Source organism: Petaurus breviceps, unplaced genomic scaffold, assembly GCF_028583685.1.
Source record: "Petaurus breviceps papuanus isolate PSGF00001 unplaced genomic scaffold, PetGlider_PUasm1.0 187, whole genome shotgun sequence".
In the NCBI taxonomy this organism is placed as follows: Eukaryota; Metazoa; Chordata; class Mammalia; order Diprotodontia; family Petauridae; genus Petaurus; species Petaurus breviceps.
In genome coordinates this window covers 15,092,946-15,106,795 of record NW_027185799.1, presented here as the reverse complement: position 1 = coordinate 15,106,795, position 13,850 = coordinate 15,092,946, and the positions used below count along the sequence as shown (strand labels likewise).

The following is a 13,850-nucleotide window of genomic DNA, read 5'->3' as shown; positions in this document are numbered from 1 at the left end:
CTTCCAACGTCCCTCTCCCAGTCTTCCCTTCCCTTCCGCTTTGCTCTCCGGAGTTCTCATTCCCTTAATTTTAGGTATCTTCCACTTAAGCTCCTTCTATCTTACGGCATGTGCTCCTACCATTTTATGGCACTCACAGAGACTTGGTAGAGGAGGGAGACAAGGAGGAGGAAGAAAAGGGAAAAGAAGAAGAGGGAGAAGAGAAAAAAGAAGGGAAGGAAAAAGAGGGGAAGGAGGAAAAGTAAAAGAAGGAAAAGGAGGAGGAAAGGAGATGAGGAGGAAGAGGAGGTAAAGAGGGCAGAAGAAAAGGAGGAAATATTATTTTTGCTCGCCACTGCCACTTCCAGTCTCTTTCTTCTCTGCTGTCACTCTGCTCCCTTTCCTCCCTAGACATCCACTCCCAGTCTTGACCCTATATCCTCTGCTTTCAGTATCTTGCCTCCTTGTCCTATGGGCTCTTTTGATGTGCCAAACCCCAAACCCACCATTGGCGTAATCTACTTCTACTCACATGCTGCTGAATGGAACCAGAAGAAGTCAAGCAACCAGAGTGACTAAGTTCACTACAAAGTTATGTTATCTAACTGCCACTGGGCCTTCACTATAGCAAGATAATCTTTTCATTCTTCTTGAATTTTCTATCCCATTCCCCACAGAAGCTATTACATACCTTCTTTCCTCAAAACTCCCATTCCTCTCCCTCCTCTCATCCTCTAGTACTTGCCCCATATTATACTAAGAGGCTATAAGCCCCTTGCCATTGCCAAACAAGCTTCCACTTCTTTTCACCCCAAAACCCCTTTGACATTATCTTCTGCTCTCTCCTCCTCTTCCATTGTCTTTGATGAGTTTACTTTTCTCTTTGTCAAAGCAAACCTCCCTACATGTACCCATGATCCCATTCCCTCCTGGACTTCCAAACTTTGTGGTCTCATCCTGGAACTTTCCTGAGCACCCGGGACCTCTTAGTCCTGGAACATCCAACCACCCGTTACCTTCTCAAAATAGAACATGTCTTGTAAAGCCTGTCCCCCTGTCTCTTTAGTAAGTTCTTCCCAGAACTTTTGTTTTTCAGAGAGGCCCAGGTTGGCCTGTTCCGGGCTTCCTGACTTCAAACCCATGGCCCAGAACCAGGTACCTTCATCTCAAACTTCACCCCCCTCTTTTCAACTCTCTTTTGTCTGCTGTTAAATTTAAATTTAAATTTAAATTTAACAGCATTAAATTGTAAGCTCCTTGAGGTCAGGGGCTATGTTTCTTCACATAGTACTTAATAAATGCTCGTTTCCTTTCTTCTTTAACAATCCAAGAGACAACTCATTATCTTTTCCCCAAAAAACCTACCTTTCCTCCAAACTTCCCCTATTTCTGTTAAGGGCACCATCTCACCTCCTCCACTCTCCCTAATCCCACATATCTAATCAGTTGCCAGACATTGCCATTTCTACCTCCACAATATTTCTCACCTTCAACTCCTTCTCTCTGTTCACATGCAGTCATACCTTAGTTCAGGCTCATCACCTCTTGCCTGGATTGGTTGGAATGGCCTCTTAATTCATTTCTTTGGTTTCAGTCCTCGCCCAATCCAGTTTGAAGTGATTCTTCTAAAGCACATATCCAACTACGTCACTTCCTTCTTCAAACTCCAATGGCTCCTTAAGATAAAATATCAGTTCCTCTGATTGACTGTTAAAGTCCTTCACAAACTAGTCCCAATCTATCTTTCCAGTCTCTTTATAAACTACTCCCTTCCCTACACTGTAAGCTCCAGAAAACTCAATCAACTAAGCAATAAACATTTATTAAGCACCTACTATGTGCCAGGCAGAGTTCTAAGCACCTGGTTTGTTGTTTTGGTTTGGGGGACTTGGGGCGGGGGGGTTGCTGTTCCTCACATTCAACATTCGATACTTCGCCTAAATGTCATCAAACTGATTATCCACCATGTCTCAAAAGCACTGCCCCTTTACCTCTAGCTCACACCATTCCTTATTTCCTTCAAGACTCCTCTCTATGAAGACTCTCCTGATCCTTCCAAATGCTAGTGCCTCTCCTCACCAACTGCCTCGAATTCAGTTGGTATTTATTCGGTATGCACATAAATGTTGACTTCCCTAAGACAATGCGAACTCCTTGCTTGCAAGGATGGAATCATTTTTGTCTTTCTATTCTCAGCACCTAGTATAGTGCTTGACACATAGCAGGTGCTTAATAAGTGGTTTCTTAATTAATTGATGGCAGAGTCAGAGACTGGGGTCACAAGATCTAGAGCTTGAAGAAATCGGATCCAAACCCCTTACTTCAGGACACTGAGGCTCAGGGAGATTAAGTGATTCTCTAAGGTCATATAGCTCATAATTGCAAAATTCATAGAGAATTCAAACCTGAAATAGTCTTTGGCTGATTAGAAAATAACGTGGAGAGGAGAGTAATGCAAGATAAATATCTGGTTAACCTTTAAATAAACTGGGAATAGGAAGGAAAGCAGCTGAAAAACTGCTGAGACTCTGAGGATCAAGACCTTCAGCTTAATACTCTACCAAGTGAGTTTTGATGGGTTGTAATGTGTGCTTATGGAGGGAGTTCCCATACCAAAGAGATCACAAACCCATCAAAATATTGAAATACTGCTACATTGTCTGCAGTGTCTTTAGTCATAATGGGGTTCCCCTGCTTCTTTCTTAATAGGGAAAGAAACCTTGTAAGTACCATCTCATTGGTAGAAATATTTCCACATAGACGTTAAGTGAAAAAACATAAATGTTTTAAGTTGCTAATGTAGGGAAGCAAAGGCAACTGAAATTTAAATCGATGTTAGAAATGGCTTGTCCCCTTGCATCACTTTAATTGAACCCCTTCTATTTCTTACTGCCTCAGTTTTCAACTCTGCAAAATGAAGAAAGAAAGAAGAGAATGAATCTTATGAATTAAAAGTGCTTTGCTCAGGCCACACAAAGTAAGTGCTTATGAAAAGAATTGTGTTTGCTGTAACTCTTCAGGCTGCAATTCAATTCAGCCAATATTAATATAGAGCTTTTTTTCCTGTGGAAAGCACTGTGTTGGTGTTTTTATATAATCAGAACCAATTATTGATGAGCACAGCTGCAATTAGCCTGCATCTAGCCAATGTGCAGAGGAGTGTCATAAAACAGAATATAATCCAGGTATTCATTGTGAGATAACAACAATCTCTTAGATTTAAATGGTCTTTTCCAGCATTCAAAACACTTTCAGATAAATTATCTAACAGAATCATGGCGCTGCTCAGAGACAGACATCTTGGCTCAATGACAATATAAGCAAACCCTCTCACAAACAGTCAAGTTGTGTTCCATGTTTCCAGGCCTCCTTTGATCAATAAACCTGATTTCTTTTATGTAGATACTGAGTTAGAAGGAGATGACAGCTATAGATCCCAGCAGAATCTAACTCCAGGAGGATAGGGACTTTCTATTTTTATTTTTGCATCCCCAGAACCTCGTACAATACCTGCAGAGAGTAGGTGCTTAATAAGTGCTTGTTTAAGGGATGGCCATACCCTTGATCTTGCCATCACTCCTAAGTGATATTTGCATGTTCATTAATTAATTTTTTTATCCAATCATAGTTTAATTTCATTCCATCTGTCCCTATTCCTAAGGATCCATGACCCTGTTCTTCGTCTTCACTAGGACCAACTCTCTTTTCCCCTTCTCAGGATTTTCTCAGGTTATCAGCCTCTTACTGGCTATACCATACTCCTTACTAATCCAAAACCCTTGGTGAACCAGTTTAATTCTACATCATCCTCTGCCCTCAAATTCCTGGCTCCCTTGTCCAATCACCAACCATGCCTTGCCAAACCTCAAGCCTGGGTTATTCTATCCATCTGCCTCTTGTACTCTTATATGCTGATAAATAAAGTTGGAAAGAGTCATGAACAGTGCTGACTGGACCCACTACAAATTGACCTAACCTCAACTGGGCCCTCACAGCCCTAAGGTTATGCTCCTACTCCTCCCTAATTAGTTCTCTGCATCATTCATCACAGCAGCCATTCCAAATCTTTTCTCTTGTTTCAAGCCTCCCATGACATTTCTCCCCATCTCCTGTCCCTTCAGCTAAGGACCTTATAAAATACTACACTGAAAACACTGAGGCAGCCTCTTTCCTGACCATTCTTTTCTTGCATCCTTCACTCCTGTCTCTGATGAAAACATGACCCCTTCTTGCCAAGGCTATATGAACTCTTGCTCCAGTCTCCTTCTGTACCTCCTTTTCCATTTGACCAACCCTACTTTTTAAGGAATTGTTTTCTTCAGTGTACTTTTTTTTCCATTTTGTCAATTGTATTTTAAAGGAATTTTTCAATTTTTTTTCTGCCTCTCTTATTTGACTCTTTAAATCCTTCTTGAGGTCTTCCAAGGAAGTTTTTGGGCTTGACACCAGTTCATATTTCCCTTTGAGGTTTCAGATGCAGGTATATTGACAATGTTGGACTCTCCTGAATTTGTGTCTTGATCTTCCCTGTCACCATAATAATTCTCTATGGTCACTGCTTTTCTTTGTTGCTTTTTGCTCATTGTGTTTGTTTTTTTCTAACTTTTAAAATAGATCTCTGCTTCTAGGGCACAGGGGGCGCTGTCCCATGCTTCTTGTGCTGGGGGTTAGGGGCCTGGTTACTGGCTCTGTGTGCTGGGGCCTCAGGTGCTTGGAGGCTGTAGGGGTCTGGTAGCTTACCTAGTGCTGAACTGGAGCTGGTCGTGGTGGCTGATGTGTGCTGAGGCCACGTGGGGTTTTTCTGCATTTCCACTGAAGCTTTCAGGGTGGTGGATGGTGGGGTTGGTCTGGCTGCTGGAGGTTGCCTCCTCACCAGGGACTGCACTAGAGCACAGGTAGGTTCAGTTGCTGGTAGATACCTGTCTGCTGGCATATGTGGTGGTTCTCCATGCTGGCTGGCATCTACTGGTTCCACTGGCTGTGCCAAGGCACATGGGGAGGGGGGGAGGGATCCTGCCTGGTGTTAGTGCTTGACTGTTCCACCACCCTGGGGCTCAGGATCTCCTGCTGGTCAGCTAACATGGGACTTGACTCTGGCTCGTTGAGAAGCCTCCCATCCTATACTGGTCCCCTTCAGCCACAGGAAGACACACCTTTCTGGTCAATACCCCTAGCCTTCTGAGCTCAAAGACTGCTGCACCTTGTCTTTCTACTGACTCCACTGTTCCAGGATTCTTCCAGGGGTGATTTGTGCTGAGTTTTTTGAGGTTGATAAGGGCTTACTCCGCCATCTTGACTCCCAGAAGTAAAAATAGGTAACTGTCAAACATTCTCTCCATGGGCTGCGAGCTCCAGGAGCATCCACTGCCACTGCCATTGTTCTGCCACAGCTGCCAGTTCAGTCACTTCCAAGGCCTGCTCCTGGTTTGCTGGGGCCAGTTGTGGGTTGTACTGTGCTTCTTTCTCACCCAGGTCCAACAGACCCCTCCTGCTGACCCTCTAAGTTGTCTTTGGTGTCTGTGGGCTGAGAAGCTTGGAAACTGCCACTGATGCCAGTGATTCAGTTCCCCGAGGCCCCAAGGCCTGCTCCAACTTTGCAGGGGGCGGGAGGAGGTTGGTTCTGTGCTGGCTTGGCCCACACTGGACTGTGCTCTTCTCCCAGACTGGTGCAAAAGACCTTTCCTGTCGACCTTCCACGTTGTCTTGGGCTGGAAATCTGCCTCATTCTGTCTCTTTGTGGGTACTGCTGCTCTAGAATTTGTTCAGTCACTTTTTAAAGGTATTTGAAGGAGTTTTGGGGAGAGCTCAGGCCAGTCCCGGCCTTCACTCCACCATCTTAGCTCTGCCCAATCTTGATCCAATCTCCTATTGTCTTCTCTAGCATGTCACCCTCACTATGATCCCTGCCCTTTCCCTAATATTCTATCTCTCCCTATCTCAAGGGTGAGGAACCTGCAGCTCCAAAGCCACGTGTGACCTTCTGGGTCACTGGGTACAGCCTTTTGACTGAGTCCAAGTTTTACAGAATGAATCCTTTTATTAAGGGGATTTGTTCTGTGAAGTTAGGATTCAGTCAAAGGGCCACACTTGAGGACCTAGAGAGCCACTACCTCCTTGGCCTACAAACATTGCCACGCCCCCTCCATCTTTTAAAAAACCCTCACCGCGGTCCCTCCAATCTATACCTATTTTCTCCTCATCTAAAGTTAAATTAAAAGCCATTAATATTAGGTGTCTCCATTTCCTCTTCTTTCAGTACTTTTCAGCCCTCTGCAGTCTGGCATCTGACCCAATCATTCAGCTAAAACTGCTCCATTCAAAGTTACCAGTAATCACTTAACTGGCAAATCTGAAGAGCTTTTCCCAATTCATACTTCCTGAACTTTGCAGCATTTAATACCGTTACTCACCCTCTTCTGAATATTCTCTCTTTTCTGGGTTTTTGTGACAGTATTTGTTCTTGGTTCTCTTCTTCCTGTATGAAAATTGCTCACTCTCCTTTCCTGTATCTTCATTTATATCACATCTACGTAATGTGGGTATCCCTCCAAAATTCTAACCTGGACTCTCTCCTCTTTAATCTCAATGCTATCTCCTTTGGAGATCTCAACAGTTTCCACAGGTTCAATTTCCAGCTCAAGATATCCAGCCCCAGTCTCTCCTGAGCTCCAGTCTCACATCAGCACCTGCCTATTGGGAATTCCAAATTGGGATGTCTTGGAGGCATCTCAGAATCAGCATTTCCAAAGCAGAACTCATTTTTCCTCCCCCGAACTCTCCCCTTTTCCAAATCCCCCTATTTTTGCTGAGGGCACCACAATCATGAGTCCCCCAGGGCTTCCATTTCATTGTCATCCTGGACTCCTCACTGTCCCTCACCCCATACGTTCAGTCCATTGCCAGTCTTGCCATTTCTCCCTTCATAGATTCTCATCTTTGTATGTACACACCTATTGTCTTCTCCATTAGAAGGCAAGCTCTTCAGAGGTGGGGACTGTTTTTACCTTTCCTCACTACCTAGCACAGTGCCTGGCACATACTAAGTGTTTAATAAATCCTTGTTGAATATTTGAATATATTTATAAGCAGGTATAGGGCAGCAATGTAGTATAGTAGAAAGAACACTGAATTTGGAGTCAGAAGACCTGGATTCAGATATTTCTTCTAATAAATTTGCACCTATGTGACCCTGGGCAAATCATTTAATATAACTGGTTTTCAGCTTCCTAATCTGTAAAATGAAGGAGTTGGATTTGGTGGCCTTCTGGGTACCTTCTGGCCCTAGATTTTTGATTCTTAGATGTTATGACTTTGGGTCTCAATTTCCTCATGTTAAATGGGGGGAGTATGCTATACGTGACCTCTAAAGTACATCTCTATTTTAAATTATATATATGGCACAGAAAATTGGCAAAGGGAGTGGTGACTGAAGCAATTATGGGAAAAAATATGTACACAAATGTACTATTGGTGGATCTGTGAATTGGTCCTACTATTCTGGAAAGAAATTTGTGATCATGCTAAGAGAACAACTTAAAATATTCATAGCCTTTGACCAAAAGATTCTATTGCTAGGAATATATGAGGGTCAGTGACAAAAAAGAAAGGCCCCCATATACATCAAAATATTTATAGATCACTTTTTTGTAAATAGCAAATAACTGGATACAAAGTGGATGCCTATCAAATTGTGATAGAAGAATGTAAGGGAATATTACTGTGCTATAAGAAACAATGAATACAGAGAAATAGGAAAAGACATAGGAATTGATACAAAGTAAGCAAAAACCAAGTATATATAATGATGACAGACCCAATATTGGAAAGATCCAGGATTTTTCCCCTTCCTCATTTGGATATTAGGTCAAATGGATGATGAGATGAAATCTTGCATTGTTGCCCCCTTCTCCCCCTCCCCCAATTAGAGAATCTTACAAAGAATTTAATCTAAGGTGAATTCCAGCCCATTGGTTCCACTTCACCAGTTTTGAGCAGAGGTACTACCCCCCCCCCTTGTTTAGATTGCCCTAGACCAGAGTAGTCTGGATGAAAGATAAATCTCTTTGTCCAAGACAGTGATCAGAGTCACATCCCCCCAGCCCTCATTAGAATAAGCCCACCTCTCATTATAATATTCATTCTCATTAATTGTTAACCAATAAGAGTTGATTGCCACTCTCAGGAACACACATTCTTCCAAGCACTGAATAAGTTTCATGAGGGTCATTGACATTCGAGAGTGCCACTGATGCCTTTTATTAGTTATTGCATAATTAATAAAATGATTAATTACCCAGAAACTATATCTCTCAAACTTTTTATATGTCACAATGGCTAGGGCAATGTAAATGGAAAGAACAATGAAATAATTGAAGCAGAGCTTAGAAATTATAATTACAAGCTTGGTCTTAAGTGACATATAGGAGAAGGCATTTCCTCACATGTCTTTTCAGAGATGGGGGACAATGGGTGTGCAATACTACACATAAAGCCATCTTTTTTTTATGCATTTTGATGGTTAATTTTGATCAAATTTTCCCCCCTCTTTTATTCTTTGTTACAATGAATTCTTCTATGAGAGGGGTAAAGGAGAAATACATTAAGAAATTTAAATGCTATGCAAAATATAAAAATAAAAATTTATTTAAAAAATAAAATTCATAAGTAGCTCTAGAATCTCTAAAAATAAACATGGCATTCAAACCTTAAGGCTCATTACTACTCATATCACAAAACAGAAATGTGGCAAAATGGAAACAGCACAGAATTTGCTTGGAGGACTTTTGCTCAAATTCTGACTCTCCTATTTATTAACTGTGTGACCTTGGCCTGGTCACTTAAACCTTCTGGGTCCTGAATTCCCTCATCTTCAAAATGAAGAGGTTGAATTAGATTATCTCTGAATCAGGGGCTCAACCTGGTATGTCAACTTGGGTTTTTTATTAATATTTTGATAATCTAGCTAATTTGATCATTTTTATATTTGCCTATTTTAATATAATTGGTTTCATTTGTAATCCAATGTATTAAAATATTATTCTGAGAAAGACTCCATGAGCTTCAACAGACTTCCAGAGGGGTCCATGACACACACACAAAAGATTAAAAGGCCATTTTCTAAGGCCTCATCCAGTTCTAAATCCTATGATCCCTTATAAGCAGATGAAGATCATTCAATCAACAATGATTTATTAGCTACTCTCTTCATGCAGAGAATCTTGCTAGGCTCTGGATGTACATATATAAATTATTATAATTCAACGTTAACTATCTGCCTCTTTTGAAGGAACTACTGTTCTTGAATGTAGCAGGTTATTTTGGGGGAAAAAACACTGAAAAGGGAAAAGCTGTGTTTTAGGTATCCTGAGTAAAAATGTGTGATTCATTTTCCAACAAAAACAATGTTAAAATGCCCATTTAGTATAGTTGGAAAAGTACTCTTAATTTCATGTTTCAGTTATATCAACAGTTAAACAGACTTTTGTGGGCTAGCCTGGGAACCCAACCTCCATTTATTACTGAAAGAAAATTCATTCTGAATTCCAAACAGCTAATTGACAAGTGAACTCTTGAAATACAAGCTGCTCCTAATTGGGAAGATGTCTGTATGAGGTCAGAACCATCCAAGACAAGTGTATTTTTAAAGAGGATTTGCAAAACAAATGCTTCTTTGTTACACTTTGGGTCCTGATTTTTTTTTTAATATACAAAAAATGCAGCCTAGTTCTAGCAATCAGGAGATAAACTGTAAAGAGAAATAGACCCAGGAAGCCCAGCCAAGTGACCTGTCCAGCTCTGCACAGGGAACTCAAATAATCAGCCTGCCCAGAAAAAACAATGCTTCAACAAGGGAGGAGCAGTGTGAACACACCATGAGAAGAGACTGGGCCTTGTAGTTCGAGAGACACAAGTTGTCTTGTTATATGTTTGCCTCACTACTGGCCTACTCTAAATTTGACCATTTTCCCCAAGGATGCTATAAATATTTATATGTCTCAGGTTTATGGAAACGTTTTGTAGCTGTTATTCTTACCATGCGATCTTATTCAATTCTCTTGCTCTAATCCAATTCTATCTATTGCTTGACTATTAAAGGGTAAACCATTGGGGGCAGGGGCTGTGAGCTATAGTTTTAGGTGTGCAGACCCACAGAGGATCCTATGTACCTCCTGTAAATCTCTGAGTTCAAAGGAGGAGGGGTAGTCCAGAGGGTAGCTACAATCCAAATAGTCAACACTTCAGTGTAGTAGAAAAACTTGATGAACCTGGTGTTCAAATCCCACACCTACTAAGTACATTAAATAAGTTTTGTGACTCTAAGATTGTTTCTTTGTCTGTAAAATGGGACTTAATAATGCCTTATAGAGAGGCTTAAAGCAGACAATATATGTAAAGCCTTTTGAAAAACATAAAGGAGTTATACATGGCAGCTAATATTATAGGAATTAAGTCAATTCCCAGTGATTCCCGAGTTGAGAGGTATGACAGCTATAGAAATTAATGTAACAACAAACACTTAATGAGATTTTCCCCTAAATTCAGAAATTCAGGGCAACATTTTAAAAGAAGGCAACAAATTTGTAGAAGTCAATAACAAAATAACAATAGCAATAATAATAATAAATACCCACTTCTCTCCATATTGTACTGTGTCTAAAATCTATGGCCTAGAGATACTCTGAAAGAATCCACATGTATTAATTTCCTGCAGTATGCTCTGAACCCAAGCTAGCATCTCATGCTTGATAATTCAAGATGTCCATATGTGAAGGATTTCACTTAAATACAGATAATGAAATGTCAGGATGAAATGTCCTATCACATTATCATTTCTGCATTTGCCTGAAAAGTCAAGGCAGGAAATGGAAATCAGCTGACTCATTCCATTCCCTGCAGATTCCATGACTAAAAATCAAACATGGAATGTAGTTCTCCATGATAATTAGCTGGACAATGGCTTGAGTGTGCTGGGATTGGTGTAAACAGCCAGTAGGCTTTCCAGATGCTTTCCTTCAGCATGAAAAGAGTTAGAAGTCATTTTTATCCCCACTTTTTATAGGGAAGGGGAAAATGCACCTTATTAAAAACATTTTTAATGCTTTTGGTATTAAAAGTAATTGATGCCTTGGGAACAATTCAATCTGTCCATGTAAACACAACCTCAGGAGTCAAGGTATCTTAGCCTAGTGACCAATTGCATGAGACGCTGGAGAAAATATCCCACCTTAGCTCTCTTGGGCTTATTACAATTTGATTAATCCATAGAACTAATTAGCAAGTTAATGCTGCTTTTGCAATTTAACACTGAAACCCACAACATTTGGTTTCATAAGAATAAAGCATTCAGCCCAGTATAAAAACTATAAGGCATTTTAGGCCAAATCCTGTACTCTTCAAATTACAACAGCAACAACAATAAAAAGGATAACCGATCTAACTGTACAAATCTCAAAATGTAACATGTGTTTTGCTTTTGGGGAGTGAGTGGCCTTGCCTACAATATACCTATTAATGTATTTAGGATGGCTATGACCGTTTTAGTTACATCCTAAGCAAGTCCCAGAAGAACTATTTAAAGTGATGGGCATCAACCTCATCCAAATACATCATCATCATCATCATCTTCATCAGGTATTTATTGAGGTGCGATATTTTCTCCTGCATCTGGTCACTAACCTACTATGGATATAGCAGAAACACCATCCCTGGATATGGGAATAACTAGATACAAGATATATACAGTATAAAAGGAAGGTAACTCAGAGGGAATGCACTAGCAGTAGTGGGGAGACAGGAGGATGTCATACATGAAAAGTCCTCTTGCAGAAGGTGACATTTGATTCTTGAAGGAAGCCAGGGAAGCCAAGAGATCGAGATCGAGAGGAAGACTGTTCCAGGAATAGGCCAAAGTAAGTGAGGAGACCCAGAATCAGGACATGGAGTTTCATGTGTTTAAGGAGCATCAAGGAAGTCTGTGTCATTAAATCATAGTATGTTGAGGGCAGTAAAGTAAAAAATACAGGCAAGGTAGGAAGGGCCAGGTTGTGAAGTGCTTGTGTTGTTGATTTTTTTTTTTAAGCAATTGGGGTTAAGTAACTTGCTCAAGGTTACATGGCCAGGTGCTTCTGGGTGGGTGCTAAGTGTCTGAGCCCAGATTCGATCCCCAGGTCATCCCGACACTGGGGCCAGTGCTCTTACTCTCTGAGTTACCTGGCCACCCCTGTTGATTTTTTTAATCAAATGTCAGAATAAACCACTAATAGATGTGCCTTATGGCTGTACTTTTATTCAGATTTCATCATCTTTGTGATTGACCTTCAAGCCAGGAAGATCTATGCTCAAGTCCCACTACTGACACAAACTGACTGTGTAATCTCAGGTAAGCACTTGGGCAAAATCACTCTGTATTCTAGACAGCTTTCTAAGACTAAGTTGCCGAGAAAGCGCTAAACTGCCCTCATAGAGGGAATTCCTCTCAAGGGAGTTCTGCTACATCAATAAAATCACACATCTAGTCCCTATCCCCATTGTCTGTGACATCCTCTCTAAAAAGCTCAAGGAAGAACCCTTTAGATGGAATACACTTAAAAGTCAGAAGAGTTAAAATTCTTCAATAAGATTTTTAAAAATGATAATGTGATAATGCCCTTCCTTGGTCATGGTCACTAGAGCAATCATCAGTGAGAAAAGAAATTCTCCTAAATTCTACAAGCATGAAACAATTAAGGTCTGGCAGTATTTGTATCATGGCAAAATATGCCAACCACATTTCTATTCTAACCTTTTTTTTTTATTATTCCATGTGTATTCACTTAGAAATAGAATCATATGTTCCTGATTCGCTTATAACCAACTCATCCCAAATGCTGTTTTTATAAGAACTATTTGAGGTATAGAAGTTATTTTTCCTAAATCAATTTTTTTCTTAAAGAACCACAAACTTAAACCAAGGAGCCCAAGTCTGGGGAGGCTCTTGGTCCACTTTGGTCCAGGTGTTGCATTGGAATGAGCTACTGGGTTTGGAGAAAGATTCACTGGATTCATATCACAACTTGGCCCTTTAACACACACATAACTTTGACCAAGACACTTCGCCTCAGTTGCACTCAGTTTTTCCTCTGTAATAGGAGAGGGTTAGATCAGATGACCACTAACGTTTCATCCAGTTCTAACATCCCTTGATCCTCTAAAAGTACCCGCCTTATTTGAAGTAATTTGTATTTTCTGAGTTCTGCCTTTAGCATTTGGGAGATGATCATGGTGGACCAGCCTGAGGTTTCTTTCTTACAGCCCCCCTCCTCAAATCTATCAAAGCTTTCTTGGGTAATGTGGAAGTAGGGGATTATTTTAAATAATTTCTCCCACCCATCAATACACACAATTTCAGAAAGTGATTTCTGCTTTTGAGAAACAAACTACAAAAATCAAAACCTGTACATGCCATTCTTTTCTTCTGGCAGTAACCTCCTCTAAGGAAGGCAGTAGTTCTGTCCATTGTACAATCTTGTTCCTTCCCTTGAGGTTTTCTCTTTCAAGATCTAAACAGAGGTCTACTAAGGATGTAAAGATTTCAGCAGGCTATGGACTTTGTATTCCAGTCAGAATTCTATCACATACAGATAAAGAATACAGAAGTATCACCAATGACAGTGATGTGATAAGCTTGAAATGGGATGTCTACTTCTCCCAGAGTGGCTGATTGGCACGGTGGATAGAATGCCTGGTCTGGAATCAGGAAGACTCATCTTCCTGAGTTCAAATCTAGCCTCAGATAATTACTAGCTGTGTGACCCTGGACAAGTCACTTAACTCTGCTTCAGTTTCTTCATCTGTAAAATGAGCTGAAAAAGGAAATGGCAAACCACTCCAGT

At 40.7% G+C, this 13,850-nt stretch overlaps 1 protein-coding gene and 1 long non-coding RNA gene across 4 annotated transcripts in view; one reads left to right on the top strand and one right to left on the bottom strand.

Moving 5' to 3' along the window:
- The window catches only part of FREM1 (FRAS1 related extracellular matrix 1), a 271,046-nt gene that overhangs the window by 172,719 nt on the left and 84,477 nt on the right, over positions 1-13,850 (bottom strand). The gene's annotated exons all lie outside the window — the stretch shown is intronic.
- Positions 1-13,850, top strand: part of LOC138163202 (uncharacterized) — a 75,442-nt gene that overhangs the window by 25,832 nt on the left and 35,760 nt on the right. For 2 of the 3 annotated variants that reach the window (XR_011168840.1, XR_011168841.1), the window contains exon 2: positions 12,272-12,358. This is a non-coding gene — a long non-coding RNA (uncharacterized lncRNA). Of the gene's footprint in view, positions 1-2,881; positions 2,957-12,271; positions 12,359-13,850 lie in introns of those variants that run through there. The other variant, XR_011168842.1, reaches the window with a different exon arrangement.